Consider the following 21,741-nt stretch of genomic DNA (forward strand, 5'->3'; position numbering starts at 1 on the left):
AGTTTGTGCTAGCAAAATAGTTGTGTAGTGTAGCATCCGCGTCATCAAACCACATCCGTATTGAGTAAATCACTGGTACTTCCTGCTTTAGTTTCTGCTTGTAAGCAGGAATCAGGAGGATATAATTATGGTCAGATTTGCCAAATGGAGGGCGGGGGAGAGCTTGGTATGCATCTCTTTGTGTGGAATAAACTTTGACTGTGGTCAAATATGTTTGCCTGGGGCCTCTGGACACTATATGGTACTTATAAAGCACTGTGCAGGAGAAACAATTGATTGTGTCCATAAAACAATGGTCCAGTCTGCACTTTTGTACACTCGCTTTAAGGGCCGTAGAAACCTTTTACTGCGACATTGTATTTAAGATGATTTTTCCACTCTTTAAGGGCTGCAGAAGGAGCAGCGACGCTCTTCTGGGTGTAAACTCTGTGGATTTGGAAACTAGAAGTGCTCCTGAGTAGAATGGGCCACCCTTTTACAGCGACACAACATACATCAAATTGTGCACGGTGCAATAAATGATAGTACACACACAAAAAACATTGTTGACCAAAAATACTTTTCATTAATCCATGTATAATAACTAGTATGACATATAGAGATAGTTGTGCATATTTTCCATCATTTTCAGCCTAATTATTGATTTACAAAGTATACGGCAGGGTAGCCTAGTGGTTAGAGTGTTGGACTAGTAACCGAAAGGTTGCAATTTCAAATCCCCAAGCTGACAAGGTACAAATCTGTTGTTCTGCCCCTGAACAGGCAGTTAACCTGCTGTTCGTAGGCTGTCATTGAAAATAAGAATTTGTTCTTAACTGACTTGCCTAGTTAAATAAAGGTTAAAAAAAAAATACAGGACGGGACTCTTATTCTGAAGGATTTGAAAAATCCTTGACCCGGAACTACTTAATTTTTCTTGCCTGCTTCACAGCGGTGGATTCGGTCATAGCTTTAGGGTTGCATACAAACGGAGCTGGAGGAAATGCGAGACGGGACCAATTAATTCGATTTACAATTCATCGGGTAAGCAACCCTCAAACGAATCACTCGATTGATAATGAAATGCATGGCCTTAGACGACCACTAGTTTCCATGGGAGTTATGAGGGTGCATGGGATATTTGTGTATAAAACTGTTTTTTTGTTTGCATTTAAAATGCATGTCAAACAGACCATATACCTTCCCTTCCTTTGTTCGCCTGCGCCGTTTTTGCACACCGATGCGGGGTTTGTATGTACTGCTGGTTCAACATGGCTGACATTGTTAGAATCCAGTCAATCCACCTATTTGGCAATCAAGCGAATCATTGCTTCAGGATGCAGGATGTGTTTACAAATGCAACCGCAAGCAAATACTTCCTCCCTTTGACTTTATTTATTGTATAAATGGCAATCCTATACGTTCTTGGGTTACTACAGAGAATATTGAGTAGATCTACTTAGCTATAACTGCTCTCCATGTCTGTTAAATAAAAGTAGAGTTAGGTCGGGGGCAGTGAGAAAGATACACATTGAAACAATGTTATCTGTAGGTACATTTTTTTTTGAAAAACATGAATGAACTGGGTGGGGCTAATTCTAATCCCAATTGTGTTTTCAGGAATGACAGCCTATTAGGCTAGTGGCAAGGCTCCCACATTTCCTTGATACCCATACCCGAGGTAAAATAAACCATGTTTTTTCCATATCTCTAAGGTCTCATGTATGAAGTGGATGGTTGTGTGAAATTTTTTTACTGCAAAAGTGGTTAAATTGATAGATATTGTGACACATCCCCTTAACTCAAGCAGTGCTAAATGATCCTGTCTGATAAAAATACATACAGTAACACTTTTTATTTTATGTTGTGGCAAATGTAATCTGATCTAAAGAAAACACCCCCCTAAACTCAAAAAGTGCAGAATAAGGGAGTGGTATACATAAACTCATGTAACCCAATATTGCAAGCTCTGATATTGCTCTAATTTGGAATACAAGTATTCATCTGTCAGCCCTACATGCATAAACAAACGGCATTAGACTTTCTGAATGCATCTTAGAAAAATAGACCTGTAAACACACAGATACAATAGGTGAAAATATCTATTATATATATAATATTTATTTATTTATGATGAATGTAAACTTCATTTTTTGGTAGCTATTCAATAGACAACTATCCGTGTAAAATTTGCTCTCATTCAGTGCTGTATGCTCCTGCCTGACAAGAAAATTCAAACAGTAAGGCTACATGTTTTTTCATGTTGTGACTATTGTAATTGGCTCTAAGGAAAACAAATGGGCTCAGACATCAAAATATATTTTTTGGGGGTTTAAATGTTCCTTAAAGGATTTTGTATCTTTTAGCCCCTAGTATTTCAAATAAGTCATGGGGCCATCACATATTATCTTTATATTTTGCCTCATTCAATATGCCATCCAAAATTCCTTTTTTTCCCCCAGAATTGTGTAGTTTACAACACTTGACTATAAAGGCTGGTGTGAATCAATTTTATTCTGAATCCAATATGGCCAACATGATTACACTCCAACACCTTCACCTGCACGTAAGTAGCCCTTGTTCATTTTGTATGTATTATTCTGTCTTTAAAAATGGTTTCGTAAGGGTCTTGGTATATCTAACTATGAGTGGCACTGCCATGCCTCTGTGTTTGAATAGCCAAAGCCAACTTCAATGTGTTTGTTTTAATCTCATTCACACACTTACAGCATATCAACAATGGGCAATTCTACAAAATATAATAACAAGCCTTTCACGACACAAACACACAGTAACGTAACCAAGTTACAGGAAAGCAACCATAATACCACACTCAGCTACTCTAGTAGTGTATATGTACTGCCCTCTTTTACACACTAAAATTAAGTGTGCAAGGTTGATCCAAAGTCTTTGAGGTCTCCATGAAATGAGTGTGTTTTTAATAAAGGGAGAGGAGATGAAGTAGCCAGTTGTGGTTGTAGTTCTGGGGCCTGATCAGCTTGCACAGCTAACTGATCCTTCTGGGCAAGCTGCAGCGACATTGGTGGTATACTTCCTGTATGACTGGCAGGGTATTGGGGCTGTTGGGTGATCAGTTTCCATTTATACAGTTCACTATAGGCAGTCAGCAGATGCAGCTTGCATACCAAAGAGACCCATTGACTAACTGGAATGTTATCCCAGCCTGAATGACAATGGGGATACTCCAGTAGTGGAATGGTTGGTTGTCTGGTTGTGAGGGAAAGTCTGTGAAAGGGCTGTCACAGACTGACTTGCCTTTAGATTAACCGTGCATGGTTGGCATTGATTACGGACTGGGGAACGCCCAGCAGAAGTGGAGAGTGACCAAACCTGTGAGGGGGACCTAGCTAGGTATTTGTATTTATTAGGGAACCCCATTAACTGCTGCCAAGGTAGCAGCTACTCTTCCTGGGTTCCAAACATATCAATGAACTTACATTGCATGTGAAACAAAATATAAAACAGTACATCATATAACATTATTACTCCATAGCTACAGTACTAAATGTTTAATACCACCATACAACAATTAGACCATGTGTGCGTATGCATGTGTCTGTACTTTTGTGTGTGTGTCTCTTCACAGTCCCCATTGTTCTATAAGGTGTATTACCAGTTTTTTAAAATCTGATTCTACTGCTTATATCAGTTACCTGATGTGGAATATAGTTCCATGTAGTCATGGCTTTATGTAGTACAAATCCTAGTATTGGAACAGTTTTAATTCTAAGTGATTGATTTTATATTAGTATGCATAATTTCTGCCCGGGCACACTTTTAAGATGCTGGAACGGTCCACATCTGCCAACAAAACGAGTAATGATTAGAAAAGTCTGACAACCAGGGACTGATTTAGACTTGGGACACCAGGTGGGTGCAATTCATTATCAGGTACAGTAGAACAGCTAACCAGTAGGCTCCGGACCTCAAAGGTAAGAGTTGAATACCTCTGGTGTTGGATATAGGCAACTCCAAAAGCCTGCAAAGGTTGTGAAATATGAACACCAGAATTTTCAAATGCTTTTGAAAAAACAGTATATATATATATATTTTTTACAGAAGTTTACTAAGGGTTGGTAACAGGCTGATTGGTTGGCTATTTGAGCCAGCCTGAGGGCACACACTTTCTAGTAGGCTTAAATTAAAGATGTGGCAATATCGTCCGTTATTATCCTCAGTCAATTTCCATCCAGATTGTCAGACCCCGGTGGCTTGTCGTTGTTTATGGACAACAACAAAAAAATTCACCTATTCCACACTGACTTTACGGAATGCAAAAGTTTCCTGTCATTCATAATTTGGTCAGATATATTTGGATGTGTGGGTGATTCTCATGAAATCTTGGTTTCAAAGATTTCAAACATGAAACATGAAATGCATGAAAAGACATGCATCAACACATTTCCTTTTTAGGCATTAATAACAAGGTCTGAAGTGTTTGTGAGCATTAGTTTAAAAATATTTACTGACAATTTAACACCTTTTTTAACATATTTTCCAAAACAAGTCCTCTGAAAACGTTAAGACCGTTAGGAAAGCTAATACATTTTCAATTTATTTTTTATTAAGTCATGCACAGTTACTTGAAACTGTGAAATAATATCTATTTTAAAATTACATTTTTTATTTGATTTTGACTGATTTCTCTCACAACTTCCGCAATCTACAACCTAATATTTTTGATGTCCGGTTTCAATGAAATATTTTCAAAATGATGTGGCAAGCCTGAGAACGTAACGTATAGATTCCGCACATGCATTTAAAAGCAAACTACTATTTCTTCCATTCATTAAATTAACATTAAATGAACACCTGTTGCGGTAATGATATATAGATTTGGAAATGAGGTTGATTTCAGTAATGATAATAAGTATACTAAGACTGAGGTATGGTTAAAAACACGATATTTAATGTAGAAAATAAATGAGATAATATTGGCATAATCATGGATTCAAGTTCAATCAATTTCAATTTGCAGTGCTTCAAAAGAACATAACATACATTGGCTAAAAACAGAGAACACATAAAAATAACACATACGAGAACATTAGAACAGTACGTCATCGTCACTACACACACTGGCCTGTACAGTGTCCCTTGGGGTTGATGTTTCTATGGCCACAAGTTGGTACAGCTTCCTCTTCAAACCAAAGTTTTCATGTGTTTTGCAAGCACTTGTTTTTCTGTCTGTGACTCTTCGCAGGCCAATCCAAAATGGCTTAAGTTTAAAGAATTGAGCCTTGGAAAGGTTGTCCCTTGGATTCTCAGATAGAAGTCTTCTATGAAGATTTGCCATGGTGTCCGTTAAGGCTCTATTGAGGAATATCTGTCCCTTTTTCCCGATTTCCCCGGATTTCCCATTTATTACAGTGAAGATTTCATCTTGACGAAGGAAGCGGCTAACAAGTTTGCGGATTATTCTTCTCTGGCTATTATTGGATAATTCCTCTGGACCTCTCTGCCTTCCATGTTGACAATTACCTGCTTCCTCTTGGCCATCACCGTAAGTCTTTTCATGTATTTTCTTTAGGTTGACCATCTCCTTGGTCCTCTCCAGCAGTTTCTCTTCTGTGTCGTGCAACTTTGACCTCAATTTTGATAGTGTTTTCTTGCTTCTGTTCCTCTTTTTGGGTGATTCCTTTGGGTTAGATGTATTCACTGGTCCTGGTGTCTCTTATTTTAGGAGTTGAGTTGATGGCAGGGACATTTACCTGCTGAGGTTAGAATGTCTGTTCTCTTGTCTGCTCTCAACTTGTTCATTTTTCTTCTTGAACATGTTGAAGTGTATCATCTTCCTTGCTTGATTGTGTTATGTCCAATACAGCTTTTAGATGTTTCTCTTTTCTGTAATACCTTTGAGTTTTCCCGCCACTGGTTTTTCTTCTTTTCATGTGGCTTCTTTGTCAGATCTGGAGTTTTCTTGATTTTGCTTTCGTTTTTGATATCTGGAGATGGAAAGGAACCATGACATGAAATGAGCATGTCTAGAAACATGGGAAAAATCTTACTGTTATGGACACGTCATCCTATAGCAGAGACTGAATGGCTTACTGACTGTGTGTGTACACATCCTATATTAGAGACTGAATGGCTTACTGACTGTGTGTGTGTGTGTGTACACATCCTATAGTAGAGACTGAATGGCTTACTGACTTGTGTGTGTGTGTGTACACATCCTATAGTAGAGACTGAATGGCTTACTGACTGTGTGTGTGTGTACACATCCTATAGTAGAGACTGAATGGTTTACTGACTGTGTGTGTGTATACACATCCTACAGTAGGGACTGAATGGCTTACTGACTGTGTGTGTGTGTACACATCCTATAGTAGGGACTGAATGGCTTACAGACTGTGTGTGTGTCTGTGTGTACACATCCTACAGTAGGGACTGAATGGCTTACAGACTGTGTGTGTACACATCCTACAGTAGGGACTGAATGGCTTACTGACTGTGTGTGTGTGTACACTTCCTATAGTAGGGACTGAATGGCTTACTGATGTGTGTGTGACCGTGCGCGTGTGTGCGCGCATGTGTAGACTTCTAAACACTGTAGGGTATTGACTTCCTATAGACAGTGTATGAGGGCGTAGTCTCCCTATAGAATATATATATATATATATACTAATTACTCTTTCTGTAACCTCTCCAAACCCTTACACCTTCTCTCGCCTTCCTTCTGTACTCTTCCAGCAGTTCTGGGTTGGTGTAAACTTTTTCTCAGAATTCAGTCTAGCGTTCGCTAAAGCTAACTGTCTGCAATTAAACAGGACATAAAGCAAAATATCAACAGTGAATAAATATATTAATATTTAAATTAATAGTTCATTATATATATTTAAAAAAATATAGTCTGTATGATACAATTCTCATTACCAAAACAGAGGTTCTCTCTACCACAAATTGCAGCGGTAAGTGAGAATGGTGTTGCGGAGGATGAGGAAGCTTAGCATGTTTTGCTAACTATAGAGAAGACATGATGACTAAGCAAATTTTACTCAATGTACATAATTAGATATTAATGAAGTATATTTTCATAGAACATTTTTAATCTAACGTTTTTCTAAATGTGGAAAACTACCTGTATCGGTAATGATAATCAATACTGTCATGTACGCAGTCTGACGTGATTGTTTAACTTTTTAACTGGAGAAATATAAAGAGATCTGCTTACCTGGTAGCCATCTTGAAGTTACTGGCAGATGTGCTGCTTCATTCAAAATCAAACTTTATTTAAAATTCTCAGTCCTTCAAAAATGTTGCGGAGGATGACAACATCAGTCACGGACACTTGATTTTTCCACTTTTTTAATTATTATCATACATGAATATTTAGTTAATACTTTTTCTGTCATTTGAAAACATCTATTAGAACATCAATTTTTTTTCAAAATATTTAAATTTTACTGTTTAAATTACAACATAACATGCATTTTTTATTTGTTTTATTTCACCTTTATTTAACCAGGTAGGCTAGTTGAGAACAAGTTCTCATTTACAACTGCGACCTGGCCAAGATAAGGCATAGCAGTGTGAACAGACAACACAGAGTTACACATGGAGTAAACAATTAACAAGTCAATAACACAGTAGGAAAAAAGAGTCTATATACATTGTGTGCAAAAGGCATGAGGAGGTAGGCGAATAATTACAATTTTGCAGATTAACACGAGTGATAAATGATCAGATGGTCATGTACAAGGTAGACATACTGGTGTGCAAAAGAGCAGAAAAGTAAATAAATATAAACAGTATGGGGATGAGGTAGGTAAATTGGGTGGGCTATTTACCGATAGACTATGTACAGCTGCAGCGATCGGTTAGCTGCTCAGAGAGAGCAGATGTTTAAAGGTTGGTGAGGGAGATAAAAGTCTCCAACTTCAGCGATTTTTGCAATTCATTCCAGTCACAGGCAGCTGAGAACTGGAACGAAAGGCGGCCAAATGAGGTGTTGGCTTTAGGGATGATCAGTGAGATACACCTGCTGGAGCGCGTGCTACGGGTGGGTGTTGACATCGTGACCAGTGAACTGAGATAAGGCGGAGCTTTACCTAGCATGGACTTGTAGATGACCTGGAGCCAGTGGGTCTGGCAACGAATATGTAGTGAGGGCCAACCGACTAGAGCATATAGGTCGCAGTGGTGGGTGGTATAAGGTGCTTTAGTAACAAAACGGATGGCACTGTGATGAACTGCATCCAGTTTGCTGAGTAGAGTATTGGAAGCTATTTTGTAGATGACATCGCCGAAGTCGAGGATCGGTAGGATAGTCAGTTTTACTAGGGTAAGTTTGGCGACGTGAGTGAAGGAGGCTTTGTTGCGGAATAGAAAGCCGACTAGATTTGATTTTAGATTGGAGATGTTTGATATGAGTCTGGAAGGAGAGTTTACAGTCTAGCCATACACCTAGGTACTTATAGATGTCCACATATTCTAGGTCGGAACCATCCAGGGTGGTGATGCTAGTCTGGCGTGCTGGTGCAGGCAGCGAACGGTTGAAAAGCATGCATTTGGTTTTACAAGCGTTTTAAGAGCAGTTGGAGGCCACGGAAGGAGTGTTGTATGGGGTTGAAGCTCGTTTGGAGGTTAGATAGGACATTGTCCAAGGAAGGGCCGGAAGTATACAGAATGGTGTCGTCTGCGTAGAGGTGGATCAGGGAATCGCCCGCAGCAAGAGCAACATCATTGATATATACAGAGAAAAGAGTCGGCCCGACCGCACAACATGCCCTCCGATTTGACACACTGAACTCTGTCTGCAAAGTAGTTGGTGAACCAGGCAAGGCAGTCATTAGAAAAACCGAGGCTACTGAGTCTGCCGATAAGAATATGGTGATTGACAGAGTCGAAAGCCTTGGCCAGGTCGATGAAGACGGCTGCACAGTACTGTCTTTTATCGATGGCGGTTATGATATTGTTTAGTACCTTGAGCGTGGCTAAGGTGCACCCGTGACCGGCTCAGAAACCAGATTACACAGCGGAGAAGGTAGGGTGGGATTCGAGATGGTCAGTGACCTGTTTGTTGACTTGGCTTTCGAAGACCTTCGATAGGCAGGGCAGGATGGATATAGGTCTGTAACAGTTTGGGTCCAGGGTGTCTCCCCCTTTGAAGAGGGGGATGACTGCGGCAGCTTTCCAATCCTTGGGGATCTCAGACGATATGAAAGAGAGTTTGAACAGGCTGGTAATAGGGGTTGCGACAATGGGGGCGGATAGTTTCAGAAATAGAGGGTCCAGATTGTCAAGCCCAGCTGATTTGTACGGGTCCAGGTTTTGCAGCTCTTTCAGAACATCTGCTATCTGGATTTGGGTAAAGGAGAACCTGGAGAGGCTTGGGCGAGTAGCTGCGGGGGGGGGGCAGAGCTGTTGGCCGAGGTAGGAGTAGCCAGGAGGAAGGCATGGCCAGCCGTTGAGAAATGCTTGTTGAAGTTTTCGATAATCATGGATTTATCGGTGGTGACCGTGTTACCTAGCCTCAGTGCAGTGGGCAGCTGGGAGGAGGTGCTCTTGTTCTCCATGGACTTTACAGTGTCCCAGAACTTTTTGGAGTTAGAGCTACAGGATGCAAATTTCTGCCTGAAAAAGCTGGCCTTGGCTGACTGCGTGTGTTCGTTCCTGACTTCCCTGAACAGTTGCATATCGCGGGGACTATTCGATGCTATTGCAGTCCGCCACAGGATGTTTTTGTGCTGGTCGAGGGCAGTCAGGTCTGGAGTGAACCAAGGGCTGTATCTGTTCTTAGTTCTGCATTTTTTGAACGGAGCATGCTTATCTAAAATGGTGAGGAAGTTACTTTTAAAGAATGACCAGGCATCCTCAATTGACGGGATGAGGTCAATATCCTTCCAGGATACCCGGGCCATGTCGATTAGAAAGGCCTGCTCGCAGAAGTGTTTTAGGGAGCATTTGACAGTGATGAGGGGTGGTCGTTTGACTGCGGATCCGTAGCGGATACAGGCAATGAGGCAGTGATCGCTGAGATCCTGGTTGAGGACAGCGGAGGTGTATGTGGAGGGCCAGTTGGTCAGGATGACATCTATGAGGGTGCCCTTGTTTACAGATTTAGGGTTGTAGCTGGTGGGTTCCTTGATGACTTGTGTGAGATTGAGGGCATCTAGCTTAAATTGTAGGACTGCCGGGGTGTTAAGCATATACCAGTTTAGGTCACCTAACAGAACAAACTCTGAAGCTAGATGGGGGGGGGCGATCAATTCACAAATGGTGTCCAGGGCACAGCTGGGAGCTGAGGGGGGTCGGTAGCAGGCGGCAACAGTGAGAGACTTATTTCTGGAGAGAGTCATTTTTAAAATTAGTAGTTCGAACTGTTTGGGTATGGACCTGGAAAGTATGGCATTACTTTGCAGGCTATCTCTGCAGTGCAGTAGACTGCAACTCCTCCCCCTTTGGCAGTTCTATCTTGACGGAAAATGTTATAGTTGGGTATGGAAATCTCAGAATTTTTGGTGGCCTTCCTAAGCCAGGATTCAGACACGGCAAGGACATCAGGGTTAGCAGAGTGTGCTAAAAACAGTGAGTAAAACAAACTTAGGAAGGAGGCTTCTGATGTTGACATGCATGAAACCAAGGCTTTTTCGATCACAGAAGTCAACAAATGAGGGTGCCTGGGGACATGCAGGGCCTGGGTTTACCTCCACATCACCCGCGGAACAGAGGAGGAGTAGTATGAGGGTGCGGCTAAAGGCTATCAAAACTGGTCGCCTAGAGTGTTGGGGACAAAGAATAAAAGGAGCAGATTTCTGGGCATGGTAGAATATATTCAGGGCATAATGCGCAGACAGGGGTATGGTGGGGTATGGGTACAGCAGAGGTAATCCCAGGCAATGGGTGATGATAATAGAGGTTGTATCTCTGGACATGCTGGTTGTAATGGGTGAGGTCACTGCATGTGTGGGAGGTGGGACAAAGGAGGTATCAGAGGTATGAAGAGTGGAACTAGGGGCTCCATTGTAAAGTCAAACAATGATAACTAACCTGAACAACAGTATACAAGGCATATTAACATTTGAGAGACACGTACAGCGAGACATACAGTAATCGCAGGTGTTGATTGGGAGAGCTAGCTAAAACAGCAGGTGAGACAACAACAGCTAATCAGCTAGCACAACAACAGCAGGTAAAATGGCGTTGACTAGGCAGAGAGGGTCGGATTAACTACACACAGAGCCTGAGTGCGGCTGGGGCCGACAGATAAAAACATAAACAAACAGAATGGAGTACCGTGATTAATGGACAGTCCAGCAGGCATCAGCTATGTAGCCAAGTGATCAGTGTCCAGCTGGCATCAGCTATGTAGCCAAGTTTACAGCAAGGATCCGGGGGAGTATTGGGCTCTAGCCGTGTATGAGTGTGGTTCGGGTGAACAGATGAGTAAGCGGGGAAGTGGGCCTCAGGCATAGCTTCGGTACTGCGTGCAAGCTAGCTGTGAAGATCAGAAGTAGTGGTCCAGGGATTAGGGCAGGAATCCGGCATTGTTGTGGAGAGACAGTTATCCAGGCAAAAAAAAAAACTGGCTGGCTGTGCAGAAGGTAAAAGCCGCTAGCAGTGGCTAACAATGACTAAATAGCTTGTAGCTAGTTAGCTGGTTAGCTTCTGGAGGTTCTTGAATGTGTTCTAAAAATTTAAAATAATAGCGATTCCGTATCACATTGGGTGAGGCAGGTTACCGGAAGGTATAATCGAATTAAAAATCGAAAAGAGATTGAAAATATATATGGGTCCGGTGAGTGCTGGGCTAGCTGGGGACACGGCGATTCAGACAGTTAGCAGGCCTGTGCTAACAAGCTAACAGTTAGTAGGCCGGGGCTAAACAAGCTAGCTGTCAGTAGACCGGGGCAGGCTAGCAGTTAGCAGGCCGAATTAGCAAGCAATCAGATAGCAAGGGCTAGAAAGTTAGCCTTTGGGGGACGTCGCGATGGGGTTAAGTCTGTTTATGCCTCTTCATTCGGTGACATCGATAGACAGGTCGTGGGTCCGGATATTGTATTCTAGGAGTATGCTTCGGTGGTAGCACAGGAGCTCTGGCCAGGCTAGCTTCAAGCTAAGTGGATGGAAACGCTAGCCAGGAGTAGTCATCCGGGATTGCGGTTAGCTAGTTGTGAAGATTCAGATGAAAATGTTCCGTTTGCGGTGGGAATCCGGGGATAAAAATAATAGGTCCGTTATGCTCTGGTTAGAGTCGCGTTGTTCGAACTTGCAAGAGCTTTCCGAGCTAAAGGTTAGCTTATGACCGCTAGCAATGGTTTGCTGACTGATAGCTGGTAGTTAGCTGGCTAGCTTCAGTTGAGGGGTTCCAGATCCATAGTAAATATAAATTTTAAAAAGCAGATCCACGCTACATTGGGTGAGGCGGGTTGCAGGAGAGTATTTATATGTTGAGGTTTAGCAAAATATTTTAAAAGATATGCGAAGAAAACTATGTGAAAACGATATATACAAGGGACACGACAGGACAAGACGTCTGACTGCTACGCCATCCTGGATCATTCAGACAAATCAAATCAAATGTATTTATATAGCCCTTCGAACATCAGCTGATATCTTTAAAAGTGCTGAACAGAAACCCAGCCTAAAACCCCAAACAGCAAGCAATGCAGGTGTAGAAGCATGGTGGCTAGGAAAAACTCCCTAGGAAGAAACCTAGAGAGGAACCAGGCTATGAGGGGTGGCCAGTCCTCTTCTGGCTGTGCCGGGTGGAGATTGTGACAGAACATGGCCAAGATGTTCAAATGTTCATAAATGACCAGGATGGTCAATTAATAATAATCACAGTAGATGTCGAGGATGCAGCAGGTCAGCACCTCAGGAGTAAATGTCAGTTGGCTTTTCATAGCCGATCATTAAGAGTATCTCTACCACTCCTGCTGTCTCTAGAGAGTTGAAAACAGCAGGTCTTGGACAGGTAGCAGAGCTGGACGAGACAGAGCTGGACGTGTTGCGGTAATGAGAATTTCAGCAGATAATGCAATAAAATACAAAAATATTTCATTCCTATGTTGAAATTACTCTTTGTGCAAGGTGGAGAACACTTATCTTTATTATGATATTTTGTTATATTACTAAATTACATGTTTTATATTTAAAAACATTACTGCCATGGTGTTTTAATGGTTTCATGAGAATTACCCGTGTAGTGTCAGCATTTTTGTTACTGGCATGTCATACCTAAGTTTGCTTATCTTGCCAATGAAAAAGTAATTAAAGTAGTTGGCTATATCAGTGGGTTTTGATGAATGAGCCATCTGATTCAATGAATGATGGCGCTGAGTTTGCCTTTTTCCCAAAATGTAATTTAAGGTGCTCTAACTTTTTACTATCATTCTTTATATCAATTATTTTTTGTTTCATAGTATAGTTTATTTTTATTTAGTTCAGTCACATTCCTTATTTGCAGTACGTTTGCCAATCAGTTGGGCTTTCAGACTTATTTGTCATACCTTTTGCCTCATCCCTCTCAACCATACAGTTTTTCAAATCTTCATCAATCCAAGGGGATTTAACTGTTAGTTTTTACTCTTTTTATTTAGAACCTACCGGACAACTAGGACAAGCTCAAACCAAGTTTATTCACCCAATGGGTTAGACTGTTGAACAGACAAAAGACATGTTCCCACCAGAACAAGTATGTATTCCCCACTTTAGGTGATGTCTCCTCCTTTTCTCTAAACATTACATCTTTATTGCTAGGCAGGAAGTTTAAGTGATGTGGGTAATAAACTGTTCCTTCTCCCTTAATGTGACCTAACCTCGGCCCCCATTCTTCACTAATCCACAGCTCTCCACCCTTATCAGTGACAACAACCATGTGATTGCCTTTTCCCTTACTTTGTAACATTCTAAGCCCCTGGCTCATATTCAACCATAATTGACCCCCATTCCCCCTACAGATAACCATTAACTTCTGGTGTAGCAAGTATTCCAAATTGCAACCCAACAACTGAAACCAGACTGTGGCCATTCTCCTTTCCATAGGATACCTGCTGTCTAACAATAACATGTTCTGACAGAATGTAAACGTTCTGCATTCCCCTCTCTCCCTTAGTGACTTGATTAAGGATATTTCAGGTTTATAGTCAGAAACCATCACAGTTTTTACAGTAATTTTCTTAATGGGTGCATGCTTATTATTAGCTGGAATAAGCAATTTCATAAATGTGTCGAGTGCAGCGTGTGGTTGCTCCTAATTAAACACCACAGACAAGCAAATATTCTTTACATCAACAACATATGAATCACTACAAAACATATTGTATGACCTCTTATTCACTATATTAGGCCCAGCCTTCGGAACTTTAGTGCTACTATATTGTGATCACTACATCCTATGGATTGGATACTGCTTTAAAGCACATTTCTGCAGCATTAGTAAAGATGTGATCAATACCTGTTGATGATTTAATTCCTGTGCTGTTTGTAACTACCCTCGTAGGTTGACTGACAACACCTTTTCTTGAGTGGGCAGCTTGATGAGAGCCAGTCTATTTAAATCACCCAGAAAATATACTTCTCTGTTGATATCACATGCATTTCACACACATTATCCAGATACTGACTGTTAGCACTTGGTGGTCTATAGCAGCTTCCCACAAGAATGGTCTTTAGGTGAGGCAGATGAATCTGTAGCCAATTAAAACATTTCCCCTCAATGTCGGCACTAAGGCAATTCCTCAAAATACACAACATGAGCAGCATCAGATTAGCAAAAAATGAAATGGCACATCATCTAAACAGGTTGTTGAATGGAAGCCTTTAGCCTAGTGTATTTACTTCACCAAAAGTCTGCATAAATTCAAAGCACACACATAATTGACACTGCCGGGCTGCACATGCGACCCGAATGCAGTTAACAAACCCTACAGGAAACCTAGAGTATAGCTTATGTGTGCCTCTTTGACCTGTCTCTTTAGACAGTCACACATTTGATAAGTCAATGAACAATTCACTACATATGCATCTCTGTCATAGACATGAAGTCTTTTAAAAATACAGAGAGACATAAGGGAAAATGCTATCTTCACCTGTCCTAGAGCAGGACTTACCAAACTTGGCCCAGGACCGAGTTTGGAAAACCCTGTCCTAGAGCCTAGGCTGTTTTCCTTTCCAGTCCAATCTCACTAAAACCCCAAATCCTGACTCCCGTCTCACATGAAAAGCCTAACTTTATTCTGTAATATGTAGGTTGCATTATCAAAGCATGTCTCTCCCCTATGCATGTCAAAATACCTGTTAAGATACCTTGATATTTAAACTTTGTGCACTCTTCGTCTCTGTTATTCATGAGCTGATCTGCTATCTGTATAATCATCAATTATTTTTTGTCAAATACAGTATAGGAGAAGTTATTCTGTAATTCATTGGAGGTTCTCTAGCAAGCTTAGACACTTTAGTCATTTTACTTTTGTCATTTGACTGCCGTTACAACATTTGTATGATTCAACAATGCTATACTCTGCGTGCGTCTTGAGCGTGCTCAGTGTCGAGATGAATTGTGATGAATTAACTGAGGAGCATGATAACGCTCTGAATTTGTGAATGGCCGGTTTAGCAATTCACAACAATGGCATTGGTGATCAAAGATAATTACTCCATCATTGCTATGGCTGTTACGGTGACCGTATTATCGCCACAACACACCGGTGGTAATGTCTACACACAATACCCCATAATGACAAAGCAAACAGGTTTTCAGGAATTTTTGCAAATGTATTAAAAATAAAAACATTTAAAGTATTCAGACCCTTTGCTATGCATCCTGTTTCCATTGATCATCATTAATGTATCTACAACTTGATTGGAGTCCACCTGTGGTAAATTCAATTGATTGGACATGATTTGGAAAGGCACACACCTGTCTATGTAAGGTCTCACAGTTGACAGTGCATGTCAGCGCAAAAACCAAGCCATGATGTCAAAGGAATTGTCTGTAGAGCTCCGAGACAGGATTGTGACAAGGGACAGATCTGCAGCATTGAAGGTCCCCAAGAACAGTTGCCTCCAATATTCTTAAAGGGAAGAAGTTTGCAACCACCATGACTCTTTCTAGAGCTGGCCACCCGGCCAAACTGAGCAATCGTGGGAGAAGCGCCTTGGTCAGGGAGGTACCCAGAACCCGATGGTCATGCTGACAGAGCTCCAGAGTTCCTCTGTTGAGATGGGATAACCTCCCAGAAGGACAACCATTTCTGCAGAACTCCACCAATCAGGCCTTTATGGTAGAGTGGCCAGATGGAATCTCCCCTCCCTCAGTAAAAGGCACTGAGTTTGCCAAAAGGCACCTAAAGGACAAGGTTCTCTGGTCTGATGAAACCAAGATGGAACTATTTGGCCTGAATGCCAAGCGTCACATCTGGAGGAAACCTGGCACCATCCCTACATGAAGCATGGTGGTTGCAGCATCATGCTGTGGGGATGTTTTTCAGAGACACGGACTGGGAGACTAGTCAGCATCGAGGGAAAGATGAACAGAGCAAGTGTTGAGCACAAGCCAAGACAAGTGGCTACGGAACAAGTCTCAATGTCCGGACTTGAACCCGATCAAACATCTCTGGTGAGACCTGACAATAGCTGTGCAGTGACCCTACCCATCCAACCTGACAGAGCTTGAGGATCTGCAGAGTAAAATGGGAGAAACTCCCCAAAATACAGGTGTGCCGAGCTTGTAGCGTCATATCCGCTTCCAAAGGTGCTTTAACAGAAGTACTGAGTGAAGGGTTCTGAATACTTATGTAAATGTGTTATTTACGTAGCTTTTTTAAATTAAAAACATTTACAAAAATGTCTAAACCAGTTTTTGCTTTGTCATTTTGGGGTATTGTATAGAGATTGATTAAGGGAAAAACGATTTAATACATTTTAGAATAAGGCTTTAACGTAACAAAATGTGGAAAAAGTCAAGGGGTCTGAATACTTTCCGAATGCACTGTGTAGCTCCACATTTGTATACAAATAAAGTAACATAAATAACTAAGCATAAGTGTACCTATTTCTTTGTTAACCGCTCAACACAGTATAGCCTCATGTGCACACTTCCTCATTGTTTGGAGAAAATATATTTTCTATTTTATTCAGCTATGTTCAATTGTATTCTTCATACTGTAATATAATACAATGTACATTTGAAGATCCCTGGACTTTTATGAACAGTAAAAGGGTTGTAGATGTGGAGCTGATCAAACATGGTGCACAAAGACCACTTCCTCACAGTCAATCCCCAGCAACAATAAACAATCACATACAGCAAGTTTTACCAACCAAGGTGCGTCTTGTTTGCAGTAAATGGGGTTGTTCCACCTCAAAAAGCACGAGAGGATTTCGACACCCACCATCTCAGATTGTTCTGACACTGTTTCTGTTAGAAATAGTTAAGATTAGCATTCCTGCAACATTTTGTTGAAATATAATTTGGTCTCTGAGAAGTTAAGCTAATTGATTGCACCCAAACTGGTTATTTTAATTTGAAGGATTCATACAGGCCTAATATTCAATAAATATAAAACCTAACATCCGATTTGCACCTAACTTTTTTTCTAACAATAACCAGGTTTCCATCACAGGAGGTTGGTTGCACCTTAGTTGGGGAGAACAGGCTCGTGGTAATTACTGTAATTTGTGGAATGGTAACAAATACATCAAACATGTGGTTTCCAGGTGTTTGTTGCCATTCCATTTGCTCTGTTCCGTTCATTATTATGAGCCGTTCTTCCCTCAGCGGCCCTCTGTGGTATCCATCCAACCTTTTTTATGCTCGTAAAATACATGTCGGATAAAAATGTCAGGACAAGCCTGATGGAAACAGAACATTTGTCAGTAAACTTTCAAACGTTGACAAAACAAAATACTATAGGGTGTGATCTTTTAGTGTCAGTAAAATTTAATTATGCAAGAATGTCGGTGGAAATGCTTTAAAGCGCAAATTGATATAACAACCATCATATTGAAGTAAACTTGGAGTCACACAATGACATGTTGGGTGATCCTCCCACTACGACTCTTCGGGAAACCATGCAGTTTAGTAGGCTACAGATGAAATGCGTTACGATGAACTTCACAGGGTGGTGAAAGTGCATGGTAATGAGCTTGATGCTCCTTTCCAATAAATATTGAGGGTCTTATTCTGGTGACATGATCATCAATGATTGGCTGCCGTTTGTTCATAATAATCTCATCATGTAGGCCAGGGGTTTCAAACTAATTCCATGGAGGTCCTAGGTGTCAGCTGTTTTTTTGTTGTTTTTTTCCCAATTAAGATCTAGACAACCAGGTGAGGAGAGTTCTGTACTAATCAGTGACCTTAATTCATTAATCAAGTACAAGGGAGGAGTGAAAACCCGCAGAGTTTAACACCTGTGATATAGGCTATACCCGCATTGTATCTGCGAGCTGTTGGCTCGAGTGCAGGTGCTAATACCAGAATGGGCACACTCGCTATAAAACGCAATATTTTTTGTGAGAAAACCATCAGAGTTGAAAATGTGGTGGAAACCCATTTAACTTGTATTCTTTTCGATACATGGGATTTTAACTGCAAAATGTATTTTTATGTGCACTACGTCATCACGCACACAGCCTTTTTATCCACAATGAGGCAATTTTACTTCTGGCGCACATTATTAATCAAATCAAAATCAAATCAAATGTATTTATATAGCCCTTTGTACATCAGCTGATATATCAAAGTGCTGTACAGAAACCCAGCCTAAAACCCCAAACAGCAAGCAATGCAGGTGTAGAAGCACGGTGGCTAGGAAAAACTCCCTAGAAAGGTCAAAACCTAGGAAGAAACCTAGAGAGGAACCAGGCTATGTGGGGTGGCCAGTCCTCTTCTGGCTGTGCCGAGTGGAGATTATAACAGAACATGGCCAAGATGTTCAAATGGTCATAAATGACCAGCATGGTCAAATAATAATAATCACAGGCAGAACAGTTGAAACTGGAGCAGCAGCACGGCCAGGCGGACTGGGGACAGCAAGGTGTCATCATGCCCGGTAGTCCTGAGGCATGGTCCTAGGACTCAGGTCCTCCGAGAGAGAGAAAGAGAGAGAATTAGAGAGAGCATACTTAAATTCACACAGGAGAAGTACTCCAGATATAACAAACTGACCCTAGCCCCTCGACACACAAACTACTGCAACATAAATACTGGAGGCTGAGGCAGGATGGGTCAGGAGACATTGTGGCCCCATCCGATGACACCCCGGGACAGGGCCAAACAGGAAGGATATATCCCCACCCACTTTGCCAAAGCACAGCCCCCACACCACTAGAGGGATATCTTCAACCACCAACTTACCATCCTGAGACAAGGCCGAGTATAGCCCACAAAGATCTCCGCCATGGCACAACCCAAGGGGGGGCGCCTACCCAGACAGGAAGATCACATCAGTGACTCAACCCACTCAAGTGACGCACCCCTCCTAGGGACGGTATGAAAGAGCCCTAGTAAGCCAGTGACTCAGCCCCTGTAATAGGGTTAGAGGCAGAGCATCCCAGTGGAAAGAGGGGAACCGGCCAGGCAGAGACAGCAAGGGCGGTTCGTTGCTCCAGAGCCTTTCCGTTCACCTTCACACTCCTGGGCCAGACTACACTCAATCATATGACCCACTGAAGAGATGAGTCTTCAGTTAAGACTTAAAGGTTGAGACCGAATTTGTGTCTCTCACATGGGTAGGCAGATCATTCCATAAAAATGGAGCTCTATAGGAGACAGCCCTGCCTCCAGCTGTTTGCTTAGAAATTCTAGGGACAATTAGGAGGCCTGCGTCTTGTGACCGTAGCGTACGTGTAGGTATGTACGGCAGGACCAAATCAGAGAGATAGTTAGGAGCAAGCCCATGTAATGCTTTGTAAGTTAGCAGTAAAACCTTGAAATCAGCCCTTGCCTTGACAGGAGGCCAGTGTAGGGAGGCTATTTTTGGACAGAAAGTTTCTGATTTTTGCAATGTTACGTAGATGGAAAAAGCTGTCCTTGAAACAGTCTTGCTATGTTCTTCAAAAGAGAGATCAGGGTCCAGAGTAATGCCGAAGTCCTTCACAGTTTTATTTGAGACGACTGTACAACCATTAAGATTAATTGTCAGATTCAACAGAAGATTTCTTTGTTTCTTGGGACCTAGAACAAGCATCTCTGTTTTGTCCGAGTTTAAAAGTAGAAAGTTTGCAGCCATCCTTATGTCTAAAACACATGCTTCTAGCGAGGGCAATTTTGGGGCTTCACCATGTTTCATTGAAATGTACAGCTGTGTGTCATCCGCATAGCAGTGAAAGTTAACATTATGTTTTCGAATGACATCCCCAAGAGGTAAAATATATAGTGAAAACAATAGTGGTCCTAAAACGGAACCTTGAGGAACACCGAAATTTACAGTTGATTTGTCAGAGGACAAACCGATATCTTTCCGACAGATAAGATCTAAACCAGGCCAGAACTTGTCCGTGTAGACCAATTTGGGTTTCCAATCTCTCCAGAAGAATGTGGTGATCGATGGTATCAAAAGCAGCACTAAGGTCTAGGAGCATGAGGACAGATGCAGAGCCTCGGGTCTGATGCCATTAAAAGTTCATTTACCACCTTCACAAGTGCAGTCTCAGTGCTATGATGGGGTCTAAAACCAGACTGAAGCATTTCGTATACATTGTTTGTCTTCAGGAAGGCAGTGGGTTGCTGCGCAATAGCCTTTTCTAAAATAAATTGAGAGTATTGGAAGATTCGATATAGGCCGATAGTTTAAAAAAATATTTTCTGGGTCAAGGTTTGGCTTTTTTCAAGAGAGGCTTTATTACTGCCACTTTTAGTGAGTTTGGTACACATCCAGTGGAAAGAGAGCCGTTTATTATGTTCAACATAGGAGGGCCAAGCACAGGAAGCAGCTCTTTCAGTAGTTTAGTTGGAATAGGGTCCAGTATGCAGCTTGAAGGTTTAGAGGCCATGATTATTTTCATCATTGTGTCAAGAGATATAGTACTAAAACACTTGAGTGTATCTATTGATCCTAGGTCCTGGCAGAGGTGTGCATACTCAGGACAACTGAGCTTTGAAGGAATACGCAGATTTAAAGAGTCCGTAATTTGCTTTCTAATAATCATGATCTTTTCCTCAAAGAAGTTCATGAATTTATTACTGCTGAAGTGAAAGCCATCCTCTCTTGGGGAATGCTGCTTTTTAGTTAGCTTTGCGACAGTAGCAAAAAGGAATTTCGGATTGTTCTTATTTTCCTCAATTAAGTTGGAAAAATAGGATGATCGAGCAGCAGTAAGGGCTCTTCGATACTGCACGGTACGGGTACGGTCTTTCCAAGCTAGTCGGAAGACTTCCAGTTTGGTGTGGCGCCATTTCCGTTCCAATTTTCTGGAAGCTTGCTTCAGAGCTCGGGTATTTTCTGTATACCAGGGAGCTAGTTTCTCATGAGAATTGTTTTTAGTTTTTAGGGGTGCAACTGCATCTAGGGCATTGCACAAGGTTAAATTGAGTTCCTTAGTTAGGTGGTTAACTGTCCTCTGGCATCCTTGAGTAGACAGAGGGAGTCTGGAAGGACATCAAGGAATCTTTGTGTTGTCTGTGAATTTATAGCACGACTTTTGATGTTCCTTGGTTGGGGTCTGAGCAGATTATTTGTTGCAATTGCAAACGTAATAAAATGGTGGTCCGATAGTCCAGGATTATGAGGAAAAACATTAAGATCCCACAACATTTATTCCATGGGACAAAACTAGGTCCAGAGTATGACT

At 41.6% G+C, this 21,741-nt stretch overlaps 1 protein-coding gene across 7 annotated transcripts in view; it reads left to right on the plus strand.

The window, feature by feature from the left end:
• The first annotated feature begins 928 nt into the window (after positions 1-928).
• LOC112263431 (spindlin-Z) overlaps positions 929-21,741 on the plus strand; it is a 39,734-nt gene continuing 18,921 nt past the window's right edge. For 2 of the 7 annotated variants that reach the window (XM_042330728.1, XM_024439627.2), the window contains exons 1-4: positions 929-1,023; positions 1,600-1,660; positions 2,442-2,545; positions 5,371-5,503. The gene's annotated coding sequence lies outside the window, so the exon portion shown is untranslated. The remainder of the gene's footprint in view (positions 1,024-1,599; positions 1,661-2,441; positions 2,546-5,370; positions 5,504-21,741) is intronic. The other 5 variants (XM_024439625.2, XM_024439628.2, XM_024439626.2 and 2 more) reach the window with 3 other exon arrangements.

The sequence above is a fragment of the Oncorhynchus tshawytscha genome, linkage group LG12, assembly GCF_018296145.1.
Source record: "Oncorhynchus tshawytscha isolate Ot180627B linkage group LG12, Otsh_v2.0, whole genome shotgun sequence".
NCBI lineage: Eukaryota > Metazoa > Chordata > Actinopteri > Salmoniformes > Salmonidae > Oncorhynchus > Oncorhynchus tshawytscha.